General features: G+C 43.2%; 1 protein-coding gene across 4 annotated transcripts in view; it reads left to right on the forward strand.

The window, feature by feature from the left end:
* Positions 1-12,419, forward strand: part of rgs7a (regulator of G protein signaling 7a) — a 69,164-nt gene that overhangs the window by 1,390 nt on the left and 55,355 nt on the right. The window lies entirely within an intron of this gene.

The raw sequence follows: 12,419 nt of genomic DNA on the forward strand, positions 1-12,419 counted from the left end.
GTGTGATGGAAATTGCTATTACTAATGGCTAGACAGTGTTCTTGTGCCATGGTTGATTTAGGGTTGAAATGCTGATGAATGAATTAATACAATTTTTCTCTCACAACACACACACACACACACACACACACACACACACACACACACACACACACACACACACACACACACATTTCCCAGTTAAACCATCAGCTTTTATTGCTAACATGTTGGAGGATGGATTTTTAACTGACTGACATTAATGGAACCAAAAGGAAGCCACAGGCTTTTTAACTATTGTTCATTACACTGTTAGTGGTGTATTTCTTCATTGTTAAATCTGTTACTACATTAGAGAATTGGAAAAAGGGAGGGGAGCGAACTGGCCCACTGCTGAGACACCCTAATGCAGTAATGCTTCAAACATCAAAATGATTAATACAATAATAATCTGCAGGGAAGACAACATTTGTTTACTTTGAGGCTTAAAGTCCAATTATAGTTTATTTTAGAAACTTTAACACATGCAGTGTGAAATATACTGTGTATATATATATGTGTGTGTGTGTACATATATATACACACGAGGGTGTGTGCACTGCTCCTCATATGCACTCATTTGGTTGTAATCTTTTCTTCTGCCTTAACAAAAACACCAAAATTTAAGATTAACCTAAAATAACCATGCTGTATGTGTTACAGTTCTTGAACGTAAAATCCAATGCCTAATTCACTTATCCCAGGTATCATTATTCCATAATAAAGTGTGGCTGGATTCTAGCTTATGGTGTCATGCAAATGTAATAAACCATCTACAGTATCACACCATAGCAACAACAGCTGTAGTATGTACGTGGACATTGCCTGCCTTCACTCTCAGATGCACCAATGAAGTGATCATTTTCTCATCTTACTTGTGGATGACACAAGTGTTGAGTGAATTTCTTCACTTCACTCTCTTCACCCTTCAGCGAATGCTCCCGATCCATCTGCGGCAGCATCTGCACACCAGGAAGAGGCTACGCTTAACATGATATCATAGATTGACGGTCTTTTATAGCACTCACAGCGTGTTAGGCAATATTACTGCCAGTGTGGGAAAAGATTTGCTGGAAATGCCGCTATGTAGCAGAAAGGTTGCTTTTTATTTTCAAAGTCACAATTTCCAGGATCTTCCTAAGCAGGATGACTGGCTCATAAACTAGATTGTTTACAAAGTAGGCCAAATAATGAGGATAATGGAGATATATGAATGTGGTTTTGTCATTCCTTGTCATTTTAATTTGTGGAGACAGTGGAGGAAATCATGTCTCAAATTAAATTCTAATATGAAACAGTTTAAGAATATGCTAAGGTATTCAAAATTGTTGCATTATGTATATTAAATATTGACTCGAACTCTTTCAAGCTATTCAATTACATGTAATGTCTCTTCCTTTTCCTGCTATTGATCTGAAAGTCCTGCTTTTCGATCATGCCTTGAAGGATCTGTCGAACCAAGTATGCAGATAAGAAACACATCCGTAGCCTGTGTGTTTGCTCTGCAGCTTTTACCTTCAGCAACCAGACTTAAATGTTTTGTTTGTTTTTCTTCAAAATTAAGAGGCAAGAAAGATTTTAGAATTAAGAAGCTGTTTGTTCCCAAATGTTTGGTCAGATTGATATCTTAGTCATAAAGCTTTCCTGCATCATCCAATTCTTCACTTCTCAACACTTGAGCACACATGGCCGCAGCTTGGCTCTTTGCACTGATTGACCTAGATACACTGCAGAATGAAAGAACATGGTGAAGGCAGCGAGGATGGAATCATGTTTCTGGAGTGGGTTTAGTTCAAAACTGCAATTGGAAGAGCGCTGTCTGGAGACGTGTGGATACCGCCAGGATGAACAGGTGCTCCAAATGCTTTTCAAATGGAGATGACTTGGCAGAGGTGTTGCAACCTACATTGATTGGGCTTCGCTAAGATAAGCTGAATTTTCAAGTCAGAAACATGCTTTTATGTTTTTTGCTGCTCAGACCTGCAGGAATATCATACATACACAGAGCTATACAAAATGTTGATATTAAGCACATCTACTCGTTGCTAGTAGTGTACAGTAGGACAACAGATAGTGGTTGGATAGTCTTTCCTCTGGGAGCATAACTACATCCTTTAACTCTCTCAATCTTTCTTTCTCTCTGGCACTCCTGTCATTAACGTCTTAATGAAAATGGATGGATGAGCTGAGGTGTTGACCTGTTTGCTGTGAAGATGTGTGCAGAGATGTCTGTTTCCTCTCAAGGACACATGCACACAAGCACCTTGCTTGAACGCATGTAGATGTATTGAACATGTAAATGCACATGTACACACACAGCATTTAAACAGTTACATTACAGATGCACGCACGCATGCACGCACTCCACTGCACTGCACGTCTGAGGGTCTAGATCACTACTTACCATATAAAAGCCTTTGTGTTGTCTTGTGGTCTCTTGTTAAACCTACTTAAGGTAAATAATCAAGTGTACCAGAGTGTACAGTATGTGTGTTTTTTTCATTCCTGCTCACATGTGTGCACCATGAATAATGCTGTGATGCATGTGTGTATGCTGTACAGTATGTAGGGCGAATGTTGCTAAGAGAGTCCTGAATTTTTTATGCAAGCCTAAAACAGCTCTGGCGAAGTTCATAGCCACTCAGCACAAGGAGGGAACATCGTCTCTCACAGCATTTTGGCTTTTCTGCATCTGCATGTTTTCGCCTGCACAAAAGAAAATGTGAGATAATTCCTGATTGAAAATGTTCTGTTGCTTCTCCCACCCCATACAATTAACGGAGATTTTCAAACGTTCATCTCCGCCAGTTATTCAGCTTTAAATGTAATAATTTCACGATCCACAAGCTACAAACTTCCTCTTTATTTCGGTTGCTTCTAGAAAAATATAATTGTTAGGACTGCATACAAGATAAAATAAATTAGGATTACATTTGTTTGCAGTACACTATCTGCTGGAGTCTGATCTTCCTCTGTGGTGTAGTTTCTGACAGCTGAGGCACCAGCCCACGTTATCTGAGTTGCCGATGGGCATCCAGTAATTGATTGTTCTTCCAGCAGCCAGTTTGGCTTCTGTCTCTGTGTAAAGCCATTAATCCTATGTGTACAGTATGTTTATTTTTTTCTGTGTTGTTTTTTTCCCCATTGAACACATGCAAGATTTTATCACACTATTGTTGTCTTCAGTCCTTATTGGAGAATAGTGTTTGAAATTCTGGTGCTTACATAAATGTTGATACTGTGAAGTAATTGGTCCCTGGTGAAACTTGGTCTTTTCTGCAGCTGACAGCGATGTAGAACGAGTGTACGAGGTTCTTATTGTTCTTGCACACACTTTACAGTAACAAACTAACAGTAGGTATTATGGCCAAACAATGTCAGATAACTGACTATATATACAAGCTAACATGAAGTATAAGTATTGTCATGTTCATGTAGCTATTTAACATGGAATACAGACATGTTTTTGTTTCCTTAATAAACATTAGTAAACAATTAGCTAGTCCATCATGAATATGCTTTACATCATCATTATCCAACCTCATTAGACCAAATACTACAATACCTGTCATGGTTATAGCTTTAGTTTGCTATGTGGCCAACTACCAAAGAATCTGCCAGTGCATTTTTTGTTTCTTAGACTGCTCTCAGCAATAAATATCTCTTGCATATAGCTGGAATAATTAGGCCAGAGAGAATAATTATGGTCAATGGTCAAGTCAAAAATTTCTTTACAAGCTTTCCTTCTCACAATTCTCTCAGTGCTTTCAATCCCGCCCTTCACACTTTTCAAAAGGGTGTTGATGCTGCACTGTGAGATTTGAACCACATCCTCTTGGTGTGACTCAGTAATGAAGTGATGAACAAACAGAAATAACAAACAGGGCAAAGGTATTAGTGTATTATATTGATTTGTCAATTGATTAAGTGGTTGTGTACAAGAGATCATTTTGCAGGAACAAGACTTTCCCTCTCTTCCCTCTATATCACTGCAACACAGCGGTTATATAGTATTGTTGGATGATGCAGAACTGCAGTCATTATTAATACACAGAGTCTAGGTTTATTACTACAAATTCAGCAGATATCTCCTTATTGGAAAGCATGGTTTTTCAATCTAGGCCTAAGGCCTGCATCTGTTAAACCTATATCAGCGTGTCCTGTTATATATTGTTCGTGAGTCATAAAGCGGAGGGAACTGAATACATTTCCAGCTTTTTCTCTGTTGAGAGCCAGATTGAAGGGTTCTTGTACTGCTTGTCTCCCTCAATCTGCAATCAGAAGATCAGGGAGACCGAGAGAAAGAGGGAGAGAGGAGGGGGGTGAGGTGGGATGATCTATAATTGCCAGATCAGAAAGAAAGCTTGCCAGCCAGGCGATTTCTCTTCCTGTGTGTGAAAAAACATGCATGTTCTTCTTTTTGCATACACTGTTGAGGGAAAGTGTGGGTGTTTGGCAGACACAGTCAGATGGAAAATTGGCATTTGTGGCTTTGTGTGTTTCAAACTAATCCATTTTGCCTGTAATTGCTGACGTAAATACCTAAACACCAATTAGAAGGGCTGGCATTAGTGACACATGCTGCAGTTGATAGAAGTGTAGTTCAGGTATGTCATTATACTACGGAGGCTAAAATAATCCAACAGACCATGCTGCGTCTTGTCACAATGCAATCTATAACCGATACGTTTCACAAACGTCATCAGTGACTGGAGGCTTTCTTGATAAATCCAATTTGAGAATGTGTACAGTACAATGTGAGTAGTTTATTCTCTTCAGTTCTACTTTTGGTCTTCAAAGAGATAATATGAAATGACAAAATAAACAGAAAGGTAGTAGGTGGCAAAGTTAGAACTGTTACTCGTATCACAGCACCACTCTATCACTCACCACATCTGAATAATCATAAGTACTCTTTCTTTGATAGCTCAACAAATAGTCAATATTAGTGGCTATTGACATTTAGCATGCTTTGGTCGGGTCTACTGTATAATATCTTGGGCTTGAAGCCAAAACCATTAAATTGACACTCTGTCTGTTTGCAGAGAATCATTTTCATATAGTATGCAACTATTTTACAATAGCAATATTAAAATACTTTTTGGGAGAAATGTAATGCTACCTTTGTTATGTTTTAGCAGACAAAACATAAAAAACTAGCTGCTAACTGGAGTGGTATTAATCTTCTCATTTGACTCTCGGCAAGAGAGCGAATAAGCATATTTCTGAACAGGTAGGACTATTCCCTTAAAGTATGGTTCATTTTAGGGTGAGGTAAGTAAATGGTCGTGGTTAAACATGTCAAAGTGCATGTCAACATTTACCTCAGTAAGACAGGATCCAAACCTGGATCTCCAATCTCAAAGTCGTACACTTTATTTGGCCATTGAACTCAAGATGGCATAGTAGTTCCTGCATTGGCACTAAATGCTGCCAGTGAGCATAAATCATAGCTGCATATGAACAGAATTGTAGCAGACAAATTGTGGTACATCAAATCAACAATCTTGACATAGTTCACCTTGTATGATTGTATGATGACTTCACTGGGTGATGGTTTGGGCTGCTTTGTGAAGATAGTGAAAAGATACTTTGGCATATCTTGCTCTAAGCTCTCCCCTCTGTATATGTCTGCCACAGCTGGAGCCTTTAGTCCTTTCTGTTGGGGTTATATAAGGGTCTAAGGGAGCCTGGGCATTAAGATAGAGGCTGACTCAGGCCTCGTCTCTGTGTGGTCATTTAATTCCAGCTCAACATTTAGCGAAAGATTACAGGAGAACCCCGGCCAGAGTCATGAATGAATCCATCTCTAGTATGATGGTCTTAATGAGGACAGAGATGCTCCATTAGGACTAAAGAAAAAATGAAAGGCGTAACATGTAGAGGAAACAGACAGTGACTTAGTATTTCTCTGTATTCACCACACACTGGGTATGTGTCTGTGCATACATCTATAAATCCTTGTTGTCTCCTTGTTTGTAGCTCCGTCCCTCCTCTCCTGATCATCCATCTCAACATACACCATCTGAATCTCAACTGTGTCCATGCAGTCTCTACTTCTAATGCACTCCCCTGTTGTTTCTGGTGATGGTTTACGATGTATAAATTCCCGCTTACCTGTTTGTCTCAACGTCATAATGTGTTCGTAATTTTGTCTCTGTTCATTGTAGAAACTTTGAATCCTTTGTTTCTCATTTTGCAGTTGCATATGTTCCAAATATGTTTACATCCTGTCAGGATTTGGGACAGAACTCAAAAGCAGAAACTGGAGTGGTGGAAACAAAAATATATTTATTGATAACAAAAGTTGTGGTAGGAGAGGAACTGGTCCGAAGAGGTTGAAAAACTGGTAGCTGAGTGCGGCGAGGTTGTTGAGGTCTGTAGAAGCTGGAAACTGGAGCGGAGCTGACTGGCTCCGAGATGAACCACAATAGGATTAATAACTCTTTCGATCACGAAAGGCCCCACGAACCTTGGAGACAACTTCCTGGAGTCAGTCTTCAAAGGAAGATCCTTAGAGGAGAGCCACACCTTGTCCCCAACCGAATAGGATGGGGCGGGAATGCGACGACGGTTAGCGTGTTGCTGGTAGTGGTCAGCATTCCTTAGGAGTTTAGCCCGAGCCCAGGTCCGATGACTCATACGGATGTAGAACTGGACAGAAGGCACAGAGATCTCCTTCTCCTGGGACGGAAACAGAGGTGGTTGAAAACCGTAAACACATTGGAAGGAACCTGTGGCAGATGTTGGCAAGGTGTTGTGGGCGTACTGCACCCAGGGAAGTTGGGACGACCAGGTTGTAGGGTTGGTAGAGACCATACAGCGAAGGGCAACCTCCAACTTCTGGTTAGCCCGTTCTGCATGACCATTGGACGGAGGGTGAAATCCAGAGGTCAGGCTCACAGATGCACCAATAGCTCGGCAGAAGGAGTGCCAAACAGCTGAGATGAACTGGGGTCCTCTATCTGATACTATGTCCATGGGTAGTCCAAAAATCAGAAACACCTCCTGTAACAACAATTCAGCCGTCTCCTTGGCAGAGGGCAGTTTAGGCAGAGGCAGGAAACGAGCAAACTTGCTAAACCGATCAACAACAGTCAGAATAGCAAGTGTGCGGGTCACACCTGGGTGACAGGTAAGTTTAGAGGAGTGTCCCCACAACAACACAGAAGTTCTGACAGACTGGGGTACAAACAGGTGTCCATCCGGACCGTTACCTGGACCTGGGTCACGTTGCAGAGCCTCCTTGACCTCCTCTTCAATCCTCCAAGACACAGCACCAACGACACAGGCGTCAGAAATAATGGTGTCAGGAACAGCAGATCCACTCTCCTCTTTCTCAAACAGGTGGGACAGGGAGTCAGGTTTGACGTTACGAGAACCAGGTCTGTAAGTCAGAGCAAAGTTAAAACGACCAAACAAAAAACAGGGCCCACCTAGCCTGCCGAGAGTTGAGACGTTTAGCTGAGCGGATGTATTCGAGATTCTTATGGTCAGTCCAAACCAGAAATGGTTGTTCAGCTCCCTCCAACCAGTGCCTCCATTCCTCAAGTGCCAGTTTCGCAGCAAGCAACTCTGTTTCCAACATCATAATTTCTCTCTGTAGGAGACAAACGGTGAGAAAAGAAAGCACAAGGGTGGAGTTTATATATACTTTATATAGTCTTTATTAATCCCCAATGGGGAAATTACAATTTACACTCTGTTGTTATTACACACAGGCCTGAAATACACACACACGCTCAGGTCCTTTTACATGGAGAGATGTCAGAGTGAGTGGGCTGCGACTGCTGAACAGGCACCCTGAGCAGTTTGGGGAGTTCGGTGCCTTGCTCAAGGGCACCTTGGCAGTGCCCAGGAGGTGAAGTGGCACCTCTCCAGCTACCAGTCCACCTCCGTATTTCGGTCCGTACTGGGACTTGAACCCGGTTCCCAACCCAACTCCCTACAGACTGAGCTACTGCCACCCCAATAAATCACATGGGTTATGATCACTCAGGTTCCGTTGAGATAGGACAACTCCAACTCCCACATCCGAGGCATCAACCTCCACCACAAACTGTCGACTGGTGTCAGGCTGGGTGAGGATGGGAGCTGTAGTGAAAAGCTCCTTCAGTCCCGTGAATGCCTCCTCTGCCCCAGGAGTCCATGAAAAAAGTCTATTTGTGGAGGTAAGAGGTTAGAGGGGCAGCCATACGGCTGTAATTCCTAATAAAACGTCTATAGAAATTAGCAAAACCCCAAAACCTCTGCAATTGCTTCCTGTTCTCTGGTCTGGGCCACTCCTGGATGGCTCTCACCTTGCTTGGATCCATCAGGAATTGTCCCTCAGCCACAATGTAGCCCAGAAAGGAAACTGATGGGGCGTGAAATTCGCACTTCTCTGCCTTCACGAACAGACGGTTCTCCAACAGCCGCTGAAGAACCTGGCGAACATGTTGTGTGTGCTCGACAGGATCTCTGGAAAATATCAGAATGTCATCCAGATAGACAAACACGAATCTGCCCAACATGTCCCTTAACACATCATTAACAAGGCATTGGAAAACTGCAGGAGCATTAGTAAGACCAAAAGGCATGACCAGGTACTCAAAGTGTCCAAGCGGAGTGTTAAAAGCCGTCTTACACTCATCTCCCTCACGGATACGCACCAGATGGTAGGCGTTGCGGAGGTCCAGTTTAGTGAAGATGGAGGCCCCCTGGAGGGACTCAAAAGCAGAACTCATGAGAGGAAGAGGATACTTATTTTTAATGGTAATGTCATTCAAACCTCTGAAGTCAATACAAGGGCGGAGAGTACCATCCTTCTTGCCCACAAAAAAGAATCCGGCTCCCAGTGGGGAAGATGATGGGCGAATTATGCCAGCTGCTAGAGATCCATCAATATATTCCCTCATGGTTTCCTGCTCTGGTTTGGACAGGCTGTAAAGACGGCTACAAGGATGAGTGGAACCAGGCAACAGGTCGATAGCACAATCATAAGCGCAGTGTGGAGGCAGAGAGAGCTTGCTGCTTACTGAAAACCTCCCCAAGGTCATGATAATCAGCAGGGACGAGAGACAGGTCAGGAGCGTCCAGGCTGGGTTTCTGGTTGGAGGTAGACAGAGGTAGAGCAGATTGCAGACAACTGGCATGGCAGGCAGGGCTCCAGTTAGTTATTTTGGCTGTAGACCAGTCAATATTGGGATTGTGCTTAATGAGCCACGAGTGACCCAAAACCAGTGGCATAAAAGGTGAATCCATGACAAAAAAACATCTGTTCTGAGTGGTTGCCAGACAACTGGAGCTGAATGGAACAGGTTCTGGTGGTGATTCTGGTCAGTAACCTTCCGTCCAGGGTTTGGGCTTCCACTGGCTTCTCCAGATGTTCAACAGGCAGCCCAAGTTGCTTAACTAGCCTAGTGTCCAAAAAACATTCATCAGCCCCAGAGTCAATTAATGCAAGAATCTCTAAAGACTGACCTTTCCAGCAGATGATGGCATGCAGTTAAGGGCGAGAACAGGAAGATAAGGGTGAAGATGTCCGACTCGCTAGGATCCTTCCCTCAGCTAGCGAGCCCTCCGGTTTAAAGGACGGGTAGGACAGTTGGCGACGTAATGGCCCAGCTGACCACAGTAGAGACAACTATTACTGGCTCTGCGACTCTCCCGTTCCTCCTTGCTCAGTCTGTTCCGTCCCATTTGCATTGGTTCGGGTCCAGGAGAAGCCGCTCTCAGATAAACAAGATGGAAATCGGAATCCTCCGTCTGACGAGCCACCGCAGCAGCATGAGATCGATGTCCACGGCGAGGAGTGACGTCACCACCGGCTGCTCGTCTCTCCCTTCTTCTCTCACTGCAACGGTTGTCGATGCGAATAGAAAGAGAAATCAAATCATCCAAATTTCTCGACTCTGGATAAGACACAAGTTCATCCTTTAATTGTTCATTGAGTCCGTGAACAAACAGTCTGTGACGCAGCTTCATTCCAACCACTCTCAGCAATAAGAGTACGAAACTCAATTGAGTATTCTGCAACACTCCGTGACCCCTGGCGAAGAGACATCAGTCTCCTGGCTGCATCTTGTCCAGAAACTGGATGATCAAAAACTTTACTCAACTTACGGGTGAAATTGGCGTAAGTAGATGTCACCTGGTCCTGTTTCCTCCAGTGCACAGCCGCCCACTCCAATGCCTCTCCTTCCAGCAATCCCATAAGGTAAGCTATCGTAGCTTTCTCGGTGGAATATGTCAAGGGCTGCAGGTCGAAGATTAAACCACATTGCAGGAGAAATGTTTTACATTTACCTAAATGTCCGAAATACCTCTCGGGTGGGGAAACCCAAGGTTCCCGTGTAGAAATTGCTGCCGGAGGAGGGTGTCCTTGCATTTAAAAAGCGGCTTGAGAGACAGCCTGAAACTCCGTCAGCCGTGCGTTGAGCTGTTGGAAACCACCCATGATATCCTGCAGAGTCTGGCTGTGCTGCTCCAAGATTGCTCCCTGTGTGGAGACAGCATGGCGCACCGGCTCCAGATCCGCTGAGTCCATACTGGCTGGATTGTTCTGTCAGGATTTGGGACAGAACTCAAACGCGGAAACTGGAGTGGTGGAAACAAAAATATATTTATTGATAACAACTTGTGGTAGGAGAGGAACTGGTCCGAAGAGGTTGAAAAACTGGTAGCTGAGTGCGGCGAGGTGGTTGAGGTCTGTAGAAGCTGGAGACTGGAGCGGAGCTGACTGGGTCCGAGATCTGGTGGTAACTGAAGGTGAGTATTATCCTCTAGGACACGGAAAACAGACAGGTTAGATTGAAGCAAAAACTCAAGACTAGAAAACAACGAGTGCAGCAAGAAACTCATACTCTGGGTAAGTAACAATCCAGCGTCGAACAGAAAGTCTCACTGGACTTTAAAGGAGGTTGATGAGCTGATGAGTAGCAGGTGAGTTGATGGTGAATTGGAACCAGGTGCGGGGAGAAGGCAGCAGGAAGAGGCGTGTCCCCACACTGTGGAAAGTGACGTTAAGCAGGAGAGAAAACAAAAACACACCAACCATACTACAAGCAACCAAACGAGAAAATAAAACAAAACACAGTCAAACCAGACCAGAGAGTCACCGGGACGTGACACATCCAGTTGCATTTAGCCTGTAGAAAGTGATTCTTTGCCATATACTTTAAGACAAGTAAACAACATTTTTTAGAATGTAGATAGAATTTTGGTTGTGAAATAATGTCAAATCCATTATGTGAAACATGAACCACAACACTTATCACATAATGTATCCTAATTTAAAAAAAAGACTTTTTCTTGAAAATGTCATTGCTTCTCAAATCTATAATTAGTCTACATTTACTAAAGCGTTATGCCAAAGCAAAATTAAATATTGGAGTAATGCCGTTCTCCAAAACAACTACTCTATATTTCTTCTTAAATCATTGCCAAAGCTAAAATAATTTGCACGTCAAGAGCCTCTAAAAGTAAATAGAAATAAGAAATCTTGTTATCTTCTCTGCAGTGTATTTTGACAGCTTGGAGCAAGAATGTAGTCTTTCTGCCAAACATCCTTTTACTTTCAAACAAGCCTCTCTCTCTCTCTCTCTCTCTCTCTCTCTCTCTCTCTCTCTCTCTCGCTCTCTCGCTCTCTCGCTCTCTCTGTGTCTAGACTTGTGAAAACATTTCTCCCAAGACTTTTTTTTATCCCAGTTTCCCTCACGGTCTGTCTCTCACTCTGTTCACACTTTGCCCTTTCCATTTCTATCTCTTTTATTTCCCTCCCCCCTCACTTTCTCCCACCCACTTTCATGCTCTTTTGTTCAGTTTCAGGTCTTTGATGCTTCTCATATACCCGCAATATCACACTAATTTTGTCTCTTTGTCTCTCTTGATACACATGTGCACTCTCACTCTCTTTCTACCCCCCCCTTCCCTCTTTACCAGTGAAGCATCCATCCACTTCTGTCTCTCTGTCCCCTCGTTTCACATCCCTCGCCTCTCTTTGAAGTCATCAGAGCCCTAGTCAGAGCCCATGCCACTCCAGTCAGCTTTTATCCTCGTACGGAGAAAAAGAGAGGAATGAATTTACAGCCTGCCTGAGCACAGTCATCTCTCCTCCTGTGTGAAATGATTCACTCGTGACTCAAAGCGTTATTGGGAACTTTCTCTAAACAAACAACCATTGGCTGTGGCATTTTCCATCCAAATTGACTGTAACTGTAACTGAGAGCGGTGGCCTGATTGTCCCCCTGCAGCTCGGTGCCTCTTTCAACAATGACGAGTCATTCTCTAAAAAGCCATCATGTCTCAGTGATTAGCCTGCCATGACTGAGTGCCATCGCACAAATTCAATATTAGCAAAATAATAAAAGTCAAACAACAATTGTTCCAAAGGGTACATTTTCATACTTTTGAGACGTACA

The sequence above is a fragment of the Sander lucioperca genome, chromosome 15 (assembly GCF_008315115.2).
Source record: "Sander lucioperca isolate FBNREF2018 chromosome 15, SLUC_FBN_1.2, whole genome shotgun sequence".
Classification (NCBI taxonomy): domain Eukaryota; kingdom Metazoa; phylum Chordata; class Actinopteri; order Perciformes; family Percidae; genus Sander; species Sander lucioperca.